The sequence below is a fragment of the Pyxicephalus adspersus genome, chromosome W (assembly GCF_032062135.1).
Source record: "Pyxicephalus adspersus chromosome W, UCB_Pads_2.0, whole genome shotgun sequence".
In the NCBI taxonomy this organism is placed as follows: domain Eukaryota; kingdom Metazoa; phylum Chordata; class Amphibia; order Anura; family Pyxicephalidae; genus Pyxicephalus; species Pyxicephalus adspersus.
In genome coordinates, this window is record NC_092870.1 from 1,939,871 (window position 1) to 1,963,356 (window position 23,486).

Here is a 23,486-nt window from a genome sequence, read left to right on the forward strand (position 1 = left end):
GCTGCATTCATTGATCAGCTCAGTGTGCGATCCCCGGCACCAGAGGTTTAAATAGGGACATGTCTCCCCATTCAAAACCTCTAGTGCTCTCTGATTGACTGAGGAAAGCCAATCAGAGAGCACTAGAGGTTTTGAATGGGGAGACTTGTCACCATTTAACCTCTAGTGCCGGGGATCGCACACAGAATTCCCAGGGCTGCATGAACAATTGCAGCCCTGAGCATCCACTGTGATCCCGGGGCACTAGAGGTTAATTAACCTCTAGTGCCTGGGGATCGCAGTGGAATAAGTGGATCGCAGCTGATAAGTGAGTTACAGCTGATAAATACAGCCCAGTGACCGTGGGAACTTTGCGGTCACAGCTGATTGGAGGAGGCACGTGAGTGAAATGTGACTGCAGGCAAACTCTCAGTGGAGTTTCTCCATTAAGAGTTCATCTGCAGTTCAGTTCCCACGGTCACCGGGCTCTACTTATCAGCCTGGTGATAGTGGGAACTGAACTGCAGATGAACTCTCAATGCAGAAACTCCATTAAGATTTCATCTGCAGTTCCACGGTGATCCCCGGGCACTAGTGGTTGATTAACCTCCAGTGCCCGGGGATCGCAAACAGGAGGATTCCCAAGGCTACAAGAATGAGTGCTCTAGTGCTGGGGATAGTAATGATTTCCTCAATCTTCTGATGGTTTTGCGAAATCAGTTCCCCGAAATTTTGCGGACCCATCAGAAGTTCAAGGAAATATTCGCGAGAATGCCAGAGGCTCATCCCTAATAGGTAATGAATAAAGGTCAGAGGCAGTAAGGCTGGGGAGAAATCTTATTGTCTTTGCAGCATTACTGCAAATCAGAAAAAGCATATTCTTTATTTCAGCGATGACCAATGGATCATGTAACTGAACCATTTTATTTATTTTATTCCAGCTATGTCCAGCTGTTTGTACATTATCAAGAGTGAGCTGCCACTTGTTATCCAGACTTTCATGGGGTTGAGCACAAAAACTGAGTAAGATTACCAAGGATTATATGACTATCTGTGTTTGTGCATGTTTACTGGACTCACCATATCCTTTGTCTGAATGCCTTCTCCTCCACAGTGACTGGTATTTGCAAGACAACCTGCTTATCATTGTTGTCACAATCTTCATCATTCTCCCCCTAGCTCTCATGAAACATCTGGGTAAGAACCATATCCATTTACTTTGTTCAAATGTGTAAAGTTATCATGGCTTATCATCAATGGGCCAGATTTATCTAAAAGAAAAAGTTTCTAATTTAAAAAAGGATCTCTGATTTTAACAACCAAATTTATTAAAAGAAAGAATCTGGGGGGCGTAGCCTGATGGCGGCGGAGCAGGACGCTGATTCCTGAGCTCCGTATCCCGCCTGGGGATTCCCTACAGCGTAAGCGCTATTGTGCCTATTTATTCAGATCCATGGGTCCTAAAGTGAAGGGGGTTCAGAAGGGACGCCCCGGAGGGGGCGATCCCTCCACCGGAGGACTGCAAAGCTTCTTCCCCCGCGGCCTGCCCGGGGACAAGGCCTCAAAGCCGGGGGCTCGATTAATCACGGCACCCGACGAGCAGGCACCCTTGGCGCGGTGCACACCGCTGGAGACTGGACGGCAGCAGGACGGGTCAGCATCGACTCCAGATGCCTCCACAACTTCTCCAGAGGTACACCCCGACTCTCCCATTCCCAGCCCCTGCATGATACCCTCTTTAGACGCTTCATTTAGTCAAAGCCCGGCCAACACAGAGTCTGTAGAGGAGTGGGACCGGAAGGCCCACTTACGTGCCCTTCCTACCAAACAGGATTTAGAACGCAGTATAGGGCACTTGGAAGCGAGCTGTAAGGCAGAGTTCCACTCCATACGTGAGTCCGTTCAACAAGTTACTAGTGCCACCGCAGCTCTGCAAACCCAATGTGCTGATCTTTCTTCACGAGTAGTATCATGCGTCTATTTTGGAATGCCATGAAGCGCAAATTAATATGTTGTATCTGTTTCATGATGACGCTGAAAACCGCAACAGGCGTATACGGGGTTTACCTGAAACCGTACCGAATTCAGAATTGCCCGCAGCTGCCTACTCTATATTTGCTAAGCTTCTTGCTGTCCTATCTGATATTGATATAGAGATAGACCGGATACACAGAACGCTGGGCCCACGTAGCATAAATCCGCAACGCCCTAGAGATGTTATCTGCCAGATCCATTTTTACAGGACCAAGGAAGATATCATGAAAAAAAAACAGAGAATCTACGAATATTGAATACGCCGGGGCTCAGATACAACTGCTGCCTGACCTCTCTAAGCATACATTGGATCTCCGCAGGGCCCTTAAACCGCTTTTGACAGTTCTTCGTGAACGGAACATCCCATATAGATGGGGATTTCCCTTCCACCTCATCATCAGATCTGGAGGCAGAACCCTGGTTCTTCACCAGCCATCTGACCTGCCCCATATCGTACGGGATCTGCATCTTCCTGAGGTCATATTACCTGAATGGCCTACGGCGACCTTGCTCCTCAACAGTACACCAGCGTCATCGCAAGCTCCTCCACGACCTCCTCTTGATGGTCCTACAAGCACTTCCGCAGGTCATCCTTCTTCCCCTCCTTCCTCCGCAACCTAGCCAACGGAATCGGCATCGCCAACGATTTTTAGCGGATCTCAGGATGCCTTCATCACTGTTCTTGGAATATTTACCTTCAATCCTACCCTTTTTGTGTTTCTTAGGCTACAAGACATCACTGGATTACTACTATCATCACCTGCCGTGCCTGGTCAGGAGATCAGTATGCCTTTCAATGGAGTTATATGTTTCTGTGTTGCCAAGCATCCTCGGATTACATTTGACTCTGTGCAAGTAGTTTCTCCTTCACGGTGGGACTTTCCATGTACTGGTAGCTATGTTGAGCGTTATTTATCTAGTGTTTATTGCCACTGTTTTTGCTGTTAGCTGACCTGCTATTCTTGAATGTCCTTTAGATCCTGTGGTTAATTTTGTTAATTTTGTCTAGGGCCCGCTGGGGGATGCGCGGACTATACTGTTCTCGCCTCCCCAGAGGGCTCTATTATGGGCCCTGGGATGTTGTATCCCTGTTCCCTTAGATTATTTTGGCAGGAATTCAGTGTACTGTTTATCTTATGTTGCTGCTTTTTGATATACGCTCTACACCTTAGGTATCTTGATTCTGGGACTGTTTAGTGCTCTGGGCGCATGCTCAAGGTTCGCTCCTTTTTATGTTGGTCTTGGTTTTATTGGGCAACTGCTAAGAGTTTGTTCTTACTCTATACATTATTTATGGTTTTGCGGGTTCCCCCGGGCGGGACTCGTATGTTTGTTTCTGATTGTTTGTCTGCCTCCCCCGCCGCTCGCAGACACTTCCCCACATAGGCCTGCTGCCCTCTTGGGCAGTGATTTGGGACCTTTGGGGTCCCGCTTTAGATTTTTCACCCCACGGTCGAGGTTTTAGCCCGCCTCGCCCGTCTGGTGCCCCTTCCCGTGCCCCCTCCCCTTAATGTCCTCAGTACACACCCCAGCAAATGCTTTGAAAATTCGTACCCTTAATGCGAAGGGTCTAAATAGCCCGAACAAACGCTCTCAATTGGTATATGCTCAACACAAAGCATGGGTGAATATCTTACTCCTCCAGGAGACCCATCTCAATTGGAATCCCCGTTTACGGAGGAGGAGGTATCTGCTGCCCTGCAGGCCACCTCAACCGGAAAAAGCCCGGGTCCAGATGGATTTACTCCACGATTCTATAAGCTTCACGCTTCTAATCTTGTCCCCTTCATGACCAAAGTGTTTTCTTCCGTTTCTGCCGATACGCCGTTCCCTTCACAAAGTTTGGAAGCGCATATTACGTTTCTTCCCAAGCTTGGCAAATGCCATACAGTTTGCTCTAATTATAGACCTATTTCATTGATTAATGTGGATGCAAAAATTTTTTCCAAATTGATTGCCAATAGGTTGTCCCCACATATGCCATCATTGATCCATAAGGATCAAACAGGGTTTATCTATGAAAGGGAAGCCAGGGATAATACTATTAAGACTCTCCTGCTGACCCAGTTTGCTAAATCCTCAGGCACCCCTGCGTGCTTACTGTCAATAGACGCTGAAAAAGCCTTTGACAGGGTTAGTTGGCAGTTTATGTACTCGGCGTTACGTCAGGTGGGCATGGGACCCTGCATGGTTTCTAGAATTGCATCACTGTACTCTACACCCAGAGCTCGGGTGCGGGTTAATGGCACTCTCTCCGATTCTTTTCAAATCAAGAATGGCACGAGGCAGGGGTGCCCTCTCTCCCCTTTACTTTATGCCTTAATCATGGAACATTTGGATGTGGCCTTGCGCCACAATCCAGATGTAAAAGGGATCCAGGTGGGTGATACACATTATAAAATTTCTTTATACGCAGATGACCTCTTGATATATGTAACATCCCCTCATGTCACGATACCTTCCATCCTGAAGGAACTTGATGAATTTGGTATACATAGTAATTTCAAGGTCAATTATTCCAAATCCGAAATTCTTAATGTTACCTTGGACTCTTTTCAAATGTCAGCTATGTATTCTAATGTGCCTTTCCGGATTTGTTCTGATGCCATTAAATACCTGGGTATAATGGTCCCATCGGATCCCTCCAAATTGTTCTCCCTTAGTTATTCCTCAATGTATAGTAAACTTCAATCTGACCTTCAAAAATATGATTCCTTGCCTCTCTCCTGGTTCTCCCGTATAACACTCTTAAGATGGATATATCCCCAAACTGTTATATCTTTTTCAATCGGTCCCCATATTCTTGCCAACCGCATATCTTCGTAAAATTCATAGGTTATTTTTAAAATTTATATGGCACAAGAAACGCCCTAGACTGGCATTTAGTACCCTGTCCAAGGCCAAAAGTAGAGGAGGTGCAGGGGCTCCGGATGTTATTTCCTATTATAGAACATCGATTTTAGTGCGTTTGATAGACTGGTTTCACAACAGGGAGATGAAGGAATGGGTCCAGCTGGAAGATTGCCTATCTCCAGTTAGCCTCCGGTCCCTGCCATGGGTGGACCGATCGTTGCTACAAACGGCCCACCCTCTACTCCCACTTACAGTGGATTTATTACATAATTGGGATATCCTCCTCAGAACTGGCAAATTGTCCTCGAATCCAGGACCCATGACACCGCTGTTTGATAATCCAGCGTTCCCCCTGGCAATGCGAACCTCCACATTTTTATCGTTGTCCGCCTCTGACAGCCGTCATCTTAGGAGTATATTACATAACGGACGGGTTCCTCCACTGGCCTCCCTGGATCTCCCAAACAGAAGCAAGCTGCTTTCTTGGCTTTCATACAGGCAACTGTCATCATTTGTAGCTTCAATTCCTGACTTATCACTCCTATATAGAAGTTTAACAGCTTTTGAGCAGTTGGTTGGCTCTCCTGACCGCCCCTCTCATGTTTTGTCCAGGTTGTACGAGCTACTTGCTCTGGACTCTGAGCCCTCTGCACCTATATACACTAGATATTGGGAGAGGGAATTGAATGGTCTCATAACTGCGGATGATTGGGAAAAATCAATTACCCTAATGCATAAGTTGGCCTTAACCTGTAGAGCTCAAGAGGTTAATTACAAAATTCTGTCCAGGTGGTATTATTGTTTAAGAATATCGGTTTACACCCTATGCCATACGCTTCCGCTAGCAGATATGTAGCTGTTCTTGTACAGGTTTAATATGTGCTATATGGTCCCTTTAGAACTGTTATGTTTTTGTTTTTTTTTTTGTTTTTGTCATATTTTTTTTGGGGGGTATCTGCAGCTCTTTGGTATTATATGTCTGTTAATTCGAAGCCTACAATGTTATGTTTGTTATGATGTATGTGATGTATACCTGATTCTTTTTGTTATGTTTACCTGTTACCTTTTTTTATCTGAAAACTTAATAAAACTGATTGAAACAAAAAAAGAAAGAATCTGATTGATTCTATTAGATTATTTTTCTTCCAGGCACTTTGATAAAGAAGGCCATCTGTAGCTGTACTGAGATCAGTTCTTTATATAACACATATTTTTGTTATCTGATGTACATACAGTCTTTGCTGTGAGAAAGGCCCAGAGATGACGAGAAAGGAGTGAATCGGAGGGCCTGCATGACCAGGGACTAGGAGATCAGGTGAAGGAAGGGTTAAGAGTGTTAACCTGAGTTATCTGTTTAAGGGGTGTGGATAGTTAGTTAAGGGAGGAGAAGAATAAAAAGGTTTAAATTAGGGAGAAACAGGAAGTGTGCAGCAGTTAGAAGGGATAAGAAGGAGTGTAAGCTTCCTACCCTCTTACACCTTAATTTTGGTTGGGGGTGGGTGAGAAAGGGCAGAGTGGTGGCAGTTGAAGCCCTCAGGGGGCATCTTGGGAGTGGTGTTTGCCAAGTGAAATTGAGAAGTGAAACAAGAGAATTCAGAAAGTGGGACTTTCAAGGGCTATACAGTTAAAAACCAGTAACTTTTTTTTTATGTAACAAAAAACAGTTAGACATGACGAATAATTCCATAAAAACAAATAGAATGTATTGTTTTTCACAAATTGTCAGAAAACAACACAATATCCATAGTACAAAGACTATCTCCCCAAAACCATATCCATCAGGGGTAAAGGTTTTATGAAACAAGGGGGGAAAAAAGGGATTTTTCTTTTATTGGATGTGTTTCGCAGCACTTGGGCTGCTTCTTCAGGAATGAGTGCAATTGGAAAGATTGAACAAACTAAAGCAGAGGGAAACCCAAAACAAAAAAAATCACACTTACCTTCAATCCCACAGAGCAGTCTATCTGTTGGTAGGTTTCTTCCATCGGGTCTTTGGCCCTCTGCGCCGGGCGCCGACATCTTCCTTCTTGTGTGCAGACGCGAGATTGGGTAACGTAGATTGGGAAGAAACTTGCCGATCTCACTGCACATGCATGAGATCTGCGTTTTTTTTTTTTCTATTGATCAAAGGACTCCTTCTGCACATGCCCGAGATGCTCGGGAATGCACTGAAGGAGCAGCAGGAGACAATGGTTGTGAAGACTGCATGCAATACCAACAAGTAAGCAGACACCAGCTACTCAGTTACAATATCGGACCATATAGCTGAAACATGATTACTGCCCCTAAAGGAATGAAAAACAGCAAACAAGGGAGCCTAATTACTGTGTCCTTTTGGTACCAACCTTATTGCTGGAATTGCTGCCAAGGGCTGAATAGGGAGGCTGTCTTTGTACTATGGATATTGTGTTGTTTTCTGACAATTTGTGAAAAACAATACATTTTATTTGTTGTTATGGAATAGTTTGTCATGTCTAGGTATTTTTTGTTATATAAATAAAAATGTATTGGTTTTGAAATGTATAGCCAATGAAAGTCCCACTTTCTAAACTCTCTTGTTTAAAAAAAACCTTTCTACCTAACCGATTGTGGGGACGTGGCTCCTTTTTAATGTTAACAAATAGGGACTTTCTTCTGCAGAAATTATCAAGGTTAATTTCAGAGTTCATGTTAGGTTAATGATATGTTAGTTTCATGGTAATGTTGTGGTAATAGTAATTTTGTGTTAATGTTGTGTTAAAATATTTATGTGGGGGGGCGTGTCTGGCCAGCTTTCAAGATGGCCGCGTTTTGAAAGAGCTCCGTGTCAGCCCGGGCTTCAGCAACGTTTTTCATAGCGACTTTGATCTTCTGTGTACCTTTTTGGTGTGCCGATCTCCAGCTGATCCAGGCCAGAGATTTGGTTTGACTGGATGGCTTAAGTCAGCCATTATGTCTCTATACTCCACTCCTAGTGCTAGAGTATTCTCATCAGGTGCCCTATCTTCCAATTTTGAAATTACAAATGGTACTAGGCAGGGCTGCCCGCTATCCCCTATAATATTCGCTTTGTTAATTGAACCATTGGCTGTTAAAATACGCACAGATATGACTATATGTGGTATCTCCATAGCTAAAAGAGAACATAAGATCAGCTTATTCGCAGATGATATTATGTTAATATTGACTCAACCGTTGACGTCTCTAAGAGCAGTACTTAATATTATAGATCAATATAGTAAAGCCTCTTACTATAAACTTAATATGAATAAATCACATGTTCTTCCACTTTATATTGATACGAAAGAAGTCGATCATCTATGTTTGAATTTCCCATTTATATGGGAAAAATACTCCATACCATTTTTGGGAATACTTTTGCCAGCTCAAACTGCTTCATTATATGAATGTAACTATAAGAAACTACTTAGTTCTATGCCAGCGGAATTGTCATCCCTAAAGAAACAAGAATTTTCGATATCTGGTAGGATAGCTGCCTTTAAGATGTTCCTTCTTCCAAAGTTTTTATATATTTTTCGAACAGTATGTATACCAGTACCCTCCAAATTTTTTGTCCAAGCACAAAAGCTACTCTCTGAATATATCTGGCTGAATAAAAAACCACGTTATCACTGTTCTGTTATGATTAAAGAGCGTAGATTTGGAGGGTTGGGTTTACCTAAAATTCAATTGTATTATGCGGCCTCTCTCCTATCCCAGATTAAGTATTGGTGGACAGAGACTCCTGATAAAATATGGGTAGAAATGGAGAGGTCTTTTATTCAAGTTTCTAATCTTCAGAGACTACTAGTGGCACTCAAAATGGGATTTAAACTGATACACACCATCTATCCAACTATTCAGGCAACTTTGTATCTTTGGAACAAATATTCAATCTATGATTCTAATTTGCAGATGTGTATATTTACTACTCCAGATATCCGAGTGTTAGAAATTTTTATTCCACAGTTGATACTCAAAACATGGTGTGATCTGGGTATTACCAAAATCAAAGATTTGTATTTTTTTAAAAAATTTAAATCTTTTCAAACACTACAAAAGATCTATAATCTGCCAATGTCAGAATTCTATACATATGTGAGAATTAGACATTGTCTACTAAATTTGAACCTCTCAGACAGACTACCCATTGACAAAGCTAGCTTCCTCTATCTTACTAACCCGAAATTGAGTTCTAGAGGTATTTCGATCTTTTATAGATTACTAAGTAACAATTTAAGATTTTGTAAATATTTGGCAATGAAACAGTGGGATAACATACTTAGTATAACTTTTTCTGATCTAGATTGGGAAAAAGCATTGTATAGAACATATAGGAATACTAAATGTGCGGATTACTGGGATATGTACCAGAAAATAGTTAACCACTGGTACTTTACTCCAGCTAAAATGGCGCGGTTTGTTAAATCGGGTGACCCTTTTTGCTGGAGGAATTGTGGAGGCTCAGGTACACTCTACCATATAATTTGGAATTGCCTTTCAATTCGTTCTTTTTGGAACCAAATATTTATTTTAATCTCAGAAATTTCTGATTTGTCAATTTTACCTTCTGCTGAACTTGCAATCTTACATCTAGGCTTGGAAAAGATCCCTAAACCAGCAAGACTGGTGGTAACTCATATTCTCTTAAGTGCAAAAATGTCTATCATACGTAAATGGAAGACCTCAAACGTACCTAATATTGAAGAGGTGGTCAAAGAGGTTAATCATCATTGTTCCTATGAAAGAATTTTTGCACTATCCAATAATTTTTATGCAAACTTTTTTGAACACTGGGAATTATGGTTTTCTTATAAGAAATGTATGGTTAATACTTTCTCCTGAATTTGTTTCAAAGCATATGTAAGTGGCTCTTGAGAAACACAGAAGTTCAATTTGACTTGTTTAATATTATCCTAGATATGTATCCTGTACTGATTTAAAAATCTTAAGTCTGGTGGTGATGTTCTAATGTTTTTCTATCCTTTCTTCTCTATTTCTTCTTTCTGTTTCTTATTCTCTTTTTTTTTTTTTTTTTTCTTTTCTTTTTGTCTTTTCTATTATTAAAAAAAAAATAAAATTTGACATGTACGAGTTAAATTTCATTGTCAATTGAAACTCTGTAATTTGATATTTTTGTCCATGTCTTTTCTAAATAAAAATTCTTTAAAAAAAAAAAATATTTATGTGGTTGGAGGTATTAAATTTCCTATTATATTCCTATTCCTATTATATTGGTATTTGTATGGTTTGCTATAGTAATTGGTTTTGTTAATAACGGTCATCTGGTCATTTTCCCAAATTGGTGTGTGTGTGTGTGTAGTGGGGGCAGCAAGTAAGGGGTATGGGAAGGGGGATTTTGCCTGAGCAATTCCTAGGTACCTGTTTCATCTTATGCCCAATGTACAATATTTGTTGTGTGTTATATCCAATGTACAATCTTTGCTGTGTGTTAAATTTAGTGTGCTGGTATTGTATCCAGTGAACAATCTTTGCTGAATGTTGTGTCCAGTCTGCATATTTTGGTGTACAGTCTTTGACAGCTACATCCGATGTACAGTCTGTTTTAGGTGTTTTATCCAGTATGCAGTTTGTGATGGGTGTTATTTTGAGACTATGGGGTTTGTTGTGTGTTATTATACAGCACAGACTGTAGATTCAATATATATCTAGTATGCAGTCTATGCTGTGTGTTCTATTTGGTGCACAAGATCTGCTTGTTCTTACTGAATGTCCAGTATATGATTTGTAGTGGATGTAAGATTTGCTATACAGGCTGTTCTGGGTGTAAGATTTGGTAAACTGTGTACTCTATCTGAAGGCTGTGTTGGGCGTTATATCAGATGTACAGCCTATGCTGTGTGTTATAATTATGTACAGTTTGTGCTGTGTGTTATTTTTGGTGTACAACCTCTGTGGTGTATAGTTTGTGCTGTGTGTTATATCCTGTGTACAGCCTTTGCTGAGTTTTTGAAATTCATTGTGCAGTTTGTGCTGTTAGTTATATTCTGTCTTGGGTATAACAAGCAATGTACAGTCTGCCCTTTGTGTGTATGTTTATCTTATACATTTTTTATGATAGTTTAGAGTTTTAGTGATAGAGTTAGAATTTAAAGCAGTTACAGTATTTAAAATCATTTTTTTTATACTCATATTAATTTGGAAAGGTCATTGCTTAATGGTGAACTCCACGGTAAATAATTATTTTCCATGTATTAGAAACTTGTCTGTTTTTACTTAAATCTTGATGACCTTTGTGTATTTCTGTAAATCTCTGACCTTCTGCAAGTCCTGCACTTTGCCTTTATGCAGGAGCTTTCTGTGATTAGTGACCAGTTAGTACTGTGCTCTCTTCTAGTGCAGGATGACTGGTCTTTTATCTGTCACTTGGTAGTTATCCACAAGAAGCCAGTAGTAGGCGGACCTGCTGGGTCCTTTCCCCAGCTCTGCTCACTGCAAAGGCTATATGTAGCACAGTGGTTTTCAAAGGCTTTTCTAGCCCACAAAATAATTTTAAACCCCTCTTAGATATTGAAGAACATAATAAATTATTTTTTGTATCTTAGTTCTGCTTTAAGGTGTGTGACTGCAACCTCACATGCCAATCTTCTGTCTGTCTTTTTCAAGTTATCTTGGCTATACAAGTGGCTTCTCTCTAAGCTGTATTGTCTTCTCCTTGTCTGCAGTAAGTTGAAATTGTTGATTTATACTAGAAAATCTTTCGGATCTGTTATGTCTCTGATAAGTATTTGTCTCATGCCTATACGTCCATTATAGAATTCAAGAGCCCTTCTTTTCAATCCAGGAGTCCTTCACTGGCAGCAATAAAAAAGGCTTGAAAAAGATTTCACGAGAATATGTTTTCTGCTGGTTCCTGTCTGGCATTGTCCAACTTTTGTTGTTTTGTGTTTACTAAGTAAAATATGTTACCCGGAGTTCTCCTAATCAATAGGGGCCAGAACACATGAGCAGCATGATGTGCTGCCAAATTGTGCTTCTGCTTGAATGTGATCATTTCATTAGATTGGATATTGATTTGAAGTAGAAAAACTATATGTGTGTACCAGCCCCAAACTCTGATTTGAATTTGATTTCTGCATCTTGTGTTCCCATGTATATTAGCATTCTGGGGGACCAGGGAGAGGGAGGGGCTCTACAATAGCTATACCTTGGCAGCAATATCACAAGGATAAAAAAAGAAATTATGCCTCCCAAGCTAAGGATTGTTACTTGTTATTATGTGTTCTTGGCTTAGGATATACTTGAATTTTGGCACATTGTCGACATTGGCACATTTGCATAAGCAAACACTTGGGTGTAGTGTGACAAAATCAACCCCAAAAAATGAAACACTTTCCTCCTATGTCACTGAATAAACAATGTGGATCTCGATTTGCGCCCTAGATTTGCGCCCTTTATCCTTTTTATATCTCATGCTTGTGTCTTCTGATCAACCTGTCTAGGTCATATACAAGATGACTATAATAACTTGTCCTCTCAACTCAACAACAGAGCATCACCTCTGAGCCAAAAGTTACAATACTACTAACACAGAAGAAAAATGCACATCTAAGATGTTTACTGTTAACACTCAGGTATGTCTGTGTAAATTTTGATCCATTGCTAATTTCATTAAAATTTGCGCACCAAGTACACAAAGGAGACAAAATTCCAGTATACCATGTGGCTGAATTTCACTGGCATTTATAGATTTCCTGCAGTCTGCTGCTTTTTGTACCAACCTCAATAGTTACCCTGTAAGTAAACGCATTTGTCTATATTTTATTTCAGACTGCCTATGCTATCCTCATCTTGGCTTTTGCTTGTTTGGCACCCTGAAACTCCGCCCATTTACACTGAGCTCCGCGGGTAGGCAGTTGGGGTAAAGTAACAATGTGTTAAAATCTATTGACCTTTAGCAGTCAAACTTGTGATACACTACACCAATAACACAATTTTCATACATACACCAAAACAGCACTCTGGTTAATCTAATGGGTCATCTTTTTAAGTTTAAAGGTTTTTATAATAATGCATTTAGCAAATGTTTTTTTTATCTATACAATTTTTGTTTTACAAAGATTTATTAGAAAACAAAAGACTCCTCAAGAGCTAAAGAGATTAGCATAGTGGACACCACCTATCTTTGGCCCACTTTGCCTGACCTCAACCTTGGACTGAACTGTTCAATAAGGCATGGTTCCTTTCCCTACTTCACTACATTACTTGTGTGTTTTAACATTAACTCAAATTTTTGAGCATTATATATGTTAGGCTTCTTAAAACAAAGGAACAAAAGAGACGGAGGATAACAAGTAAAAATGAAGTCTGCTAGATAGAAATATGAGCAAAAACAATAAAGAATAAAATAAAAAAATAAAAAAAAATTGCCAGTTTGAAGAAGAGAGTGTATAAGTCTTTTATTACAGTTTTTTTTGCTTTTTAATTGGTAGACTAACTGTAGACTATATATATACACACACATTTGAGGGTAATTAATAACAAAACAAAAATATATATTTATTATTTATATACTTTTTATTAGTAGTACTATATTAGAAAATATATACAAAACCACAAGTCATTTTCTTTAAACATACTTTAGCAAAGAACCTAAAGTTTATCCACCAAGAGATGTTTGACGCTTCTTAGATTTACAAGTACATGAAAGAGCCGTGAATTTTGCACTCCGCTGGATACTGGGAAATTTCTGAAAAAACAGGGCTGAACAATCTTTGTACACCTTTACTTTCAGCTCGAGAGCACACATATATTTGGAAAGAAATTATATGCATCAAAAATATCCCCTCAAGTATTTCCTTTTAATTTGTACACACTTCCATCTAGGTCTTTTATTTGTGTGATGTTGCAACTTTTTTCTATGCCATGGCATTTGTTATATGGCAACCCAGTAAAATAGTAAAATTCTTTGGAAGTGCACTATTCATATTAACTTCTGCCTTTAAAGCATGTTTTTTTAAAATATTTTCTTGTGAGTTGATCAACTGATCATTAAGAATTTCAAGACAAATACAATGAAGAGGTTGTCATGTTTCAGTTTCATGTTAAAGGAAATGTATGGTGGTTATTTTAAAAACTAAAGAGATACAATTGTTTTTTTTGTTTTTATATGTCAGATATATAACAAAGTGTTACATAATAAATGGCATTATTTTAGCCAGCATAAAGGACCTTTAGGCTTGCTTATCTTTATTTCTGTTTGCCCCATTTTTGTACAGTTCCTGTTTGCAAAGCTCAATAGCTTAAGCTGCACTTTACACGTACAAATAAAGTCAGGGCAACAATTTCTCGCTTTATCAGATGGCTGCATTTGGCATTTTGGTAAGAGCCTACCCTACCTAGAAGAGACGGTATATGCCTTGCAGCATTCTACTGCTGTTGAAATATTATTAGTAAATATGTGTCCACTAAATATTTACTATGTTGTGGAATTGTGTCTAAACTTGGAAACCTCAGTGTAAGAAATTTAAACTGTATTTGTTGCCAGATAAAAAAAAAACATTTTCTTGAACTCAACACTAGGCAAATAGTGTTGTTGTCCAGGCACCAAAGGTTGTGTATAGGATTGATTGTATAAAATACACAGCAGCTCCAGTTGTCCACAGAGACAAGTTGTTGGATTTATTGATTTATTTTACAGATTTACAGACCAGTCGCACAGCAATGACGAGTCATGTCTGCTTAACCTATTGCATTCAATTAACATATGAAATAAAAAAATCTATTACATATATACAAGTTAAGGACAGTATTCACAACTGTGATTCTTTTTTTTTTGATTGAATAAGAAACTTTATTCATCACGAAAACAAGAGTAATACAATCAGGGTACATTTATACATGGAATTGCAACACAGCGCACATTACAATTTCCCCAACATACTCGCAAACAAATACATACAACCCTGCACACTACGATGCCTGTCGTGAGGTGCGGGGCAATGGCCCGTCTCTCACGTCTTGCATGACCCACCATACCCCAACAGATTATCAGCATAACCTTTTTATACAACAAGCTATACAATCCTAAAAAGCTCACAGGCCCGAAGCTTTATTTGAGCTCCTACATACATCGAAACACTTTATATACATCTAATTAAGACAGGCTGTGCAATGTGGGGAGGGAGTGGGAGTCTTTTTTAGACGTCCTCCTCCGGAAAATCCATGAAATGATAGTCTCTGAGCAGACGATGGGCCAGTCTGCGGCAGTCCTCGATGGACATCCTCTCCCTCCGGTGCATGAGGCGCTTCCTGGCGCACCAAATAACGTCCTTAACACAGTTCATGATCCTCCAAGCTCCGTCGAACTGAGACGAATTGGCTCAGTTCATGTCCCAAGGTCTTCAATATGGCTTGGGCGTAGGGGCATGTGCCTGTAAGTTCCTGGCATGCATGAAAGTCCTAAGGAGTAGTCCTCCTTGAACCGCCATCCAGGCCAAGTCCTTGTGCCTGTTGGTAAGTCTCTTGGATCCGATGTTCTTCCAGATTTCTTCGCCGGTGACTGCGTTCCTACCCGGAACAGGTTCCATAGAGTCCTTTCCACGGATTTGCTTTTAGATCGTCTTCGGCTTCCACAGGTCCGGCTTGATGCCTTACAGCTCATTCTCCTTGATGAACTTGAAGGTGTCCAAGTAGAACCAAGGGGTGTCCCACTTGTACGGGACAGAGCTGTCCCACTTGTCTAATTTGTCCCATCCCAAGCTTCTCCATAGTGGGAGGAGGATGAAACGTGACATGAAGTTCCCTGCAGAAGTCGAAGACCGGTCCACCAATGTTCTTCTTACGCTGTTGCAGGTGAAGAAAATCCCCAGCATCATTGCGATGTCCGGAACTCCCTTGCCGTCCTTCTGATGTCCCTTGAACATCACTGTCCTCTTGACGCAGTCCATCTTCGAGCCCCAGATGAAGTGGAACACCGCCCTTGTGATGGCCTTGCAGGTGTTGGTGCAGGGAAGCCAGGCCTGGGCAAGGTACTGCAACAGAGTGAGAATCTCGCTGCGGATTACCAGTGCTTTCCCTTCGATAGCGAGATCTCTGAGGCTCCAGAGGCTGAACTTCTGCTGCATTTTCAACAGCCTCTCTTCCCAAGGCTTCAGGACTGCTCCCTCCTTTCCGAACCAGACGCCGAGGATCTTGATGAAGTCTAGCTTGATGTTGAAAGGGATGGACGCAGAAGAAGGGTTACATAGTTAAATAGTAGGTTAGGTTGAAAAAAGAAAGTCCATCAAGTTCAACCACTAGGGAAATATTCATATCCCAGATATAAAACCCTATAAGACATAGTTGGTCCAGAGGAAGGCAAAAAAAAACCCTGGTACAATTTGCTTCAACAGGGGAAAAAAATGCCTTCCTGATTCCCTGAGGCAATTGGATGTTCCCTGGATCAACAGTCACTGCTATTTTTACTTTAAATCCTTAATACCCAGTTATATTCTGTGCTTCCAGAAAAACATCCATTTTTTTCTTAAAGCAATCTATAGTAGTTGCTGAAACTACTTCCTTAGGGAGCCAATTCCACATTTCTCAGACCTTACAGTGAAGAATCCCTTCCTTATCCAGAGCCCAAACTTCTTTTCCTCCAGACGCAAAGAGTGCCCTCTTGTTCTTTGTAATGATCTTACAGTGATAAAATTGTGAAGGGAGTTTTTTATATGGACCATTTATATATTTATACAGGGTGATCATATCCCCCCTTAACCACCTGAGTGTTACACTGAGGTCTAGATTTCTGTACCAAAAGTGATCCACTGTTTTTCATGAAATTTTTTTTTTAAATTGTAGACTTGTAACTTACAGAAATATGTCCGAACAGGGGTTCTAGTAGATAATATGAATATAAAAAATGTATTTACTTTTATTTTTTTTTAATTCATGATATCTACTAGAACCCTATTCGGACATATTTCTGTAAGTTACAGGTCTACAATTTAAAAAAAAAAATTTCATGAAAACCTGTGACGCTTTTGGAACAGAAATCTAGAAATCAGTGTAACGCTCAGGTGGTTAAGGGGCCTACATGCTCAGATCTAATCTTTTTGCTATTAATATATTTAAAAATTTTGGGGAGGTTTGCCTTACTTTTCTTTGCAATCTGTCTTTCATTTTGCACGTTTTGTACATTTTATCTCCTTTTTACATCTTTTGTTATATTCTTTATAGTTTTCAAATGATGAAGGTGATCCTTCCTTTTTATATTTTTGGAATGCCGTTTTCTTGTTCCTTATGGCTTTAACATCAGCTGTGAGCCACATAGGTTTTAATTTTGGCCTCTTAAACTTATAACCAATTGGAATATATTTTTCAGTGTGCTTTTGTAGGACAGACTTAAAACATTTCCATTTCTGTTGTGTTCTTTGAGGACAATATTGTCTCCAAGTCCAAGTCACAGAGAGCCCTTAATAATGGAAAATTTGCTCTCTTAAAATTAAATGTTTTTATCTTTCCCGTTTTTTCCTTTCCTTACATTAAATGAAATCAAATTATGGTCACTGCTACCCAGATTCTCTATTTATTGTACATTTGTTATGAGCTCTGCATTGTTAGAAAGAACTAGGTCCAGCAGAGTATCATTTCTAGTTGGGGCTTCTATAAACTGTACCATAAAAATTCACAAATTTCCTCCCTTTTGCTGTTCCTGTAGTGCCATTACTCCAGTCAATGTCGGGGTAGTTGAAATCTCCCATGATTAAAAACACTTCTTGCTGCTTTTTCTGTCTGTGCTAGTCGTTGACTTTCTATTTCTTCCTTAACACTGGGGGGCCTAAAGAAGACTCCAATAAATAATTGTGTGTTCAACCCCACATTCAACTCCACCCATAATGCCTCAACCTCATCGCTTGTTCCATCCGCAATTTCTTCTTTCACATTCACTTTTAGATCACTTCTCAAATACAGACAGACACCACCACCCTTTCGTTTGACTCTGTCTTTACGAAAGAGCGTATACCCAGGAATATTGACAGCCCAGTCATGCGAAGAACAAGGCCAGGATTCAGCAATGTCAACTAAGTCATAATCCTCTTCACTCATTAAGGCTTCCAACTCCCCTATCTTGTTTGCTAGACTTCTACCATTGGTGAGCAGGCTCTTTAAACCATTGCTGCTTTTACCAGCATTGTTTGCCAAATCCTTTTGTTTCTCAGTACAACTGGTACTGCACTATCCAATGTTTGTTTGTAACATGGGAAGCGCCTTACAATTATCCATAACCCTCCCCCCAACTATTCCCAATCCACCCTCCACTAGTGTCTGACCCCTGACTAACCCTTCTGCCACTTTATTTACCACTCCCACCCCCCTCTGTCCTAGTTTAAATATCCCTCCACCATTCCCCTAACTCTTTCCCCTAGCACAGCAGACCACCTTTCATTTAGGTGAAAGTCATCTCTGGCATACAGGTTGTACCCCAATGAAAAGTCAGCCCAGTGCTCTATGAACCCAAACCCATCCCTTTTGCACCAGGAGGCAGGTACCAATTTTTGAAGGGCATGGTTTCTGACTTCCCACAGTTGACCCTTGCCCCCGAAGCTCAGTCAAAGATTCGCAGATCTGGACGAGCACGTCGATGGAACGCTTGTCCCCGCAGAACACAGTCATGCCGTCCATGTAGAACAAGCACTTTGATTCCCTTCTGTTCCTTCCTGGTGCGGTGATCCCTCTGATCTCTGGGTTCCGCCTGATGCACTCGGCAAAGAGCTCTATACAACAGAAAAAAAGAAGAGGTGACAGAAGGCAGCCTTTTCTGACACTGGAGAGGACCGGGAAGGGGTCAGTCTTCCAGCCGTTCACCAGCACTGTGCTATGGATGTCAAGGTACATGAGGTGAACATTCGCGAAACCATCAGAAGAGGAAATTATAACAGGAGGATTCTGAGAGCTGCATTCAGCCCTGGGAATCTCCGTGTTTGTGATCCCCGGGACACTAAAGGTTAATTAACCTTTAGTGCCCCGGGGATCACACACTCTTCTCAATGATTCTCACTCGCTCATCCCTACTTCTCTCAGCGATGGAGGCATTCTGCCCTCCACCACCATTTCCTCATACAGCTTGAGCAGGTCCGGGCCGACGAGGTCCCAGAGCGCTACATAGAGCTGCGCTGGGAGACCATCGCAACCAGGCATCCTACCCTGCCTAAAGGATTAAGTGGCAGAGGCCAGCTCCTCCAAAGTAAAAGGGGCATCGGTGGAGGCTAAACCTGCAGGATCAAGAGTATTGGTGATACCTGACAGAAACCTGTTGGCAACGTCATTGTCTGTTTCTTTAGGAGAGTATAGGGTCCGGTAGAAGTCATTGACCACATCCATCACCTCTGACTTCCCTCTTCCGAGTCTTCCAGTAGAGTCCTGCAGCTCAGCAAGGGGTGTGTGGTCAGAGTGGAGCTTCTTGAAAAAGAAAGAATTGCATTTCTCACCTTTCTCAAGATGTTCCACCTTGGAATGCAAGATGATGTGTCTGAAATCCTCCTCAAAGTGCTCCTTCAAGCGCTTCTTGGTCTCCTTCAGGTCTTGCCTAACGTCCCAGCCACAGTGGTGGAGATCCTGCAAGGACTGCAGCTCGCGTTGAAGTTGCTTGAGTTCTCTCTTCCTCGCACCCACCTGTTGGCGTCCTCTTGCTTGAAAGAAGCTGCAAATCTTACCTTTCACAAACTCCCACTAATCACTTACCTTAGGGAAGAGCCTCCTGCCCTCCCTCCAGATGACATACTCACTCCTCAGTTCCTCTATCAGTTCCTCTTCTCCCAACAGGGCACAATTCAGCTTCCAGGAGCCTGTGCCTGGGCCAAAGCCCTCCCCAAGGTCACCCTGAAAGAGAATGGCCCTGTGGTTCAAGAAGAAACAAGGGACCATGGCGTGGCTATTGCACCTTACCTCTCTTGATGTGAAAATAAAGTCAATCCTTCAGCAGACGGATCCATCAGGGCGGCACGAGGAGTAATTCACTGAGCCGTTCCCAATAGAGCCTACGACATCCTTCAAGAAAGCTTGGGCCACTATCTCTTTGAGAAGGCTGGAGGTAATGTCTAATTTTGCCATAATGCCAGAGCTGCGCTCATCCTCCTCTATTGGGCAGTTGAAATCACCGCCCATTATCACTGCTCTGGTAGTGGCGAGTTGAGTCCTCTGGGTCTGGAAAAGCTCCAGTCGTTCATTCTTTTCAGGGGAGGCGTACATGTTGATGGGGGCTCTCCTGCCCATGAACCCTATATGACCAGTAGTCGGCCACAGACAAGCTCATGCACAACGTCAAGCGTGAAACGTCCACCCCTGATCAGAATGGCTACACCTGCTGACTTGCAGTCGCCACCCCCAGACCAGTAAGAGGGACCCTGGGACCACTAGGAGGACTGTCAGGCAACATGACAATGCCACCCGGGTGGGTGTACAGTCTGCCTTCTGAATTCATCTCTTATGCTCCTCACATTGATGGAAAAGACAGAGATCTTAGCCATGATGATTTAGAGAAAAAGTTACTATTCAGCCGGAGCTGCACAACTTACCCTAGGAGGGAGGGTGTTCCCTCCTCCTCCTCCTCATCCAGTTCCCAGAATGGTACCCCATCCGTGATCAGCTGGAACTGACTGGGATCGTGGGGCATGTTGGCGAGGTATTCTACCATGTCCGCCGTGTCCTCTAGGGGTGAGGAGAGGGGGCTTTCTCTTTCTCCTCCTTTGCCTGCCGCTTTTTGGACAAATCCATGTCCACGGCAGGGCTCTGGGGGTGCTTTCTTTTCCTTTCTTTTCCTATCTCTTGTGAATACTTGTGGTATCCACAGTCGAGGGAGTGGGTAGGGGAGAAAGGCCTCCTCTGAGGTCAGGTCTGGGGCAGGGGTGAGGGCAGGGTCTGTGGGAGTGGGGAGGTGGGTTTGTGTGGGGGGTTCCGGGGCAGGTGGGGGAGGGCTTGGGCCGGGGTTTCAGGGTCAGTGGGAGGTGCATGTGGGTCAGAGGGTTGAGGTGGAGCTTGAAGCTCCGGGTCTGAGGGTTGTGCGGGCTGGCCAGAAGGCTGGGTGGGTCCTGGGACTGGGCTGGGTGTGGGTTGGGATTTTGGGGCAGTGTCCTGGGCCAGTGGAGTGGTGGCTTGGGGCTGGGAGGGGGCCTGAGCTGTGGGTTGGGAAGGTGTGGAACGGGACCTGGCAGTGGGTTTGGGCATAGGTGCAGGTCCATTGGACCTAGTAGGGGCTTTTGCGGGGGGGAGGCGGGTGGCAGGGGGGGAGGACTGGGAGGTGGAGGGGACAGGGGGAGGAGGTGACCCCTGAGTGACTGCTCACCTCTGTCCCCTCTGAGAGGGGGGCCATTCCTGGGTGGGTTGTCACGTCCAGTGGTGCCTGTGTTTCCTTTGAGTACCCCAGCGTAGGATCTTGTTCGTTTGGGGCACTCCCTGTACCAGTGATCCTTGCTTACGCAGAGGTTGCAGGTCTTGGTTCTTGGGCAGTCCTTGGACTCGTGTCCTGCGACACGGCAGAACCTGTAAGACACAACGGAACTGTTCTTACCTATGTGACCGGTCCTTCCGCATCTTCTGCAGGTTTAGGGCATGTCCTCATGGCGAAGGATCCCAGGTGACAGTCCGATGGTGATGCACTGTGGCAGGTGCTCGAGTTTTCCTGTGGTGGAGTCCCTTCGCAGCTTGCAGGTCAGGCCCCATTTCCTGGTCCAGAAGCCGTTGGCGTCCAGGATGCAGGTTGGTTCTCTTAGCACAGTGTAGAACCTCTTCAGGAACATGGCAATGTCTTGTACTGGTATGTGAGGGCTGCACATTGACACTGTGACCCGCCTTTCTTCCCTTTGAATGGGAGAACTGGCAATGAAAATGCCGAAAGGGGATCCAGGTTCTGCCGCCTTAACCTTTTCCCAGTATCTTCTACATACCTGTAACGAGACAAAGGTGATATAAAAGATACCTTTCATGAAGGCTTGGATTGAATGGGTCTCGGCCTTGGTGAAATCTTAGTCCAGGACCATCTTCCTTCCAAACACTTCAGGGTCATGTCCGGGATTCTTCCATCCACCTCCTTCAGCTTTAACACCACAGTCTGTTTCATCCAGGGTTTCAGGGTAGGAACCCTGTCGGCAGACTAGTGTCTTTTGCTGGTCTCCGCTGCTGGTGATGCCGCTGGGGCAGGTCCCGCTGAAGCAGAGGTGGCTGGGTCTCTTCCGCTGGCTTGAGCCGGGGAGGTGTGCTCCGTCTTCGACTCCGTCCCCAACTTCTTCTGAGCCATTTCTGTGGATTCGGACTCAGACACCATGCGCTTGGGCTTCCTTGGTGTCTTCTCCTCGTTGCTTCCTGGCGATCCAGTCTTCAGCTCGTTGCCTTTAGAAAGGCAATTCTGTGCTCACCACCGGAGTAGTGACACAAAGTAGGGGGGAAGGGGTGATCGCAATTTCGCTCCAGGAGAGGGCTAAGCATCTAGCCCTATAGCAGCAAGTAGGTGAAGCTGAATTTAATTGATGATCCTACAAGGCCGAGCAGAGAGTACCTCACCAGGACCTAATGGCTTGGATAGATACAAATGATAATTCACTGTCTCAGCTTAAAAAAGCCTTGACACCCTTAAAGACAATGGTAGATACTACACTTGATCTTAGCCAAAAGGCTGAGAAGCGATCAACTGGGATTCTATTTGTCAGTTGACCTGATCAGAAGGAATATAAAACAGGGTTTGAAAGCATGGGGGGTCCTTATGAGATAGAAACCTAATGAGGTTAAAAGATCTCCAAAGAACGTTGACATGTCTCAATGATCACAATCAAGTAAACAATGTTTCATGAATTTAATTAAGTTCAAACAAACTTTGTTACTTTGTTACTTCAAAAGACTTATCTGATCCCTGTAGGATGTGAGATTAAAAGTGTGTAACAAGTCTATTTTGTTACTACTTAAAAGCAATGTAAAATAAGCTACTTTCCATTGTCTGCATTCAAGAATTACATTGTTTATTGCCTTGTAAATGACCATAGGAGGGCAGTTTGTGTGTGTCTGTCTGTGTGTGTGTGTGTGTGTGTGTGTGTATATAAATATATATATATATATATATATATATATATATATATATATATATATATATATATATATATATATCAGAAAGGACAAAAAAAAAAAAGGCCAGTATAAATGGTGTTTTTAAATCGAGCAGTCAAATTTTCAAATGCAGCAGTGCATAAGGTACTTGCCAACCCCGAGAAATTTTCAAAGAATATGCACAAAGACAAAACAGAGGGGTCTATAGGCAAGATTGTATATGGTAAACACAATGCTTCTCAAAGGTACAATATAGATATTTGAGATCCTTACAATTGTAAGTGATCTTTGGATGGCCATTTGGAAGATCACTTACAATTGTAAGGATCTCAAGTATCTATATTGTACCTTTGAGAAGCATTGTGTTTACAATATAAAATCTCGCCTATAGACCCCTCTGTTTTGTCTTTATTTGTGCATATTCTTATATATACAGAGCTTCTTTTCTCATTGAATGCTCTGGAACAGAGTTCTGGCACCTTTTTTCAACATATTTTCCAAGTGTGTAAAAGTCTGTGAAGGGGAACAGCTGTCAGTGAAAATGACAGCTCAGCATGTGAATACAGGCTGCACATGCGTGCTTTAATACTGGACAGTGGCTGAGC

General features: G+C 42.3%; 1 pseudogene; it reads right to left on the minus strand.

Annotated features, from left to right (window-relative positions):
• Positions 1-22,301: 22,301 nt before the first annotated feature.
• LOC140342930 (U2 spliceosomal RNA) lies at positions 22,302-22,468 on the minus strand (annotated as a pseudogene).
• Positions 22,469-23,486: the final 1,018 nt, after the last annotated feature.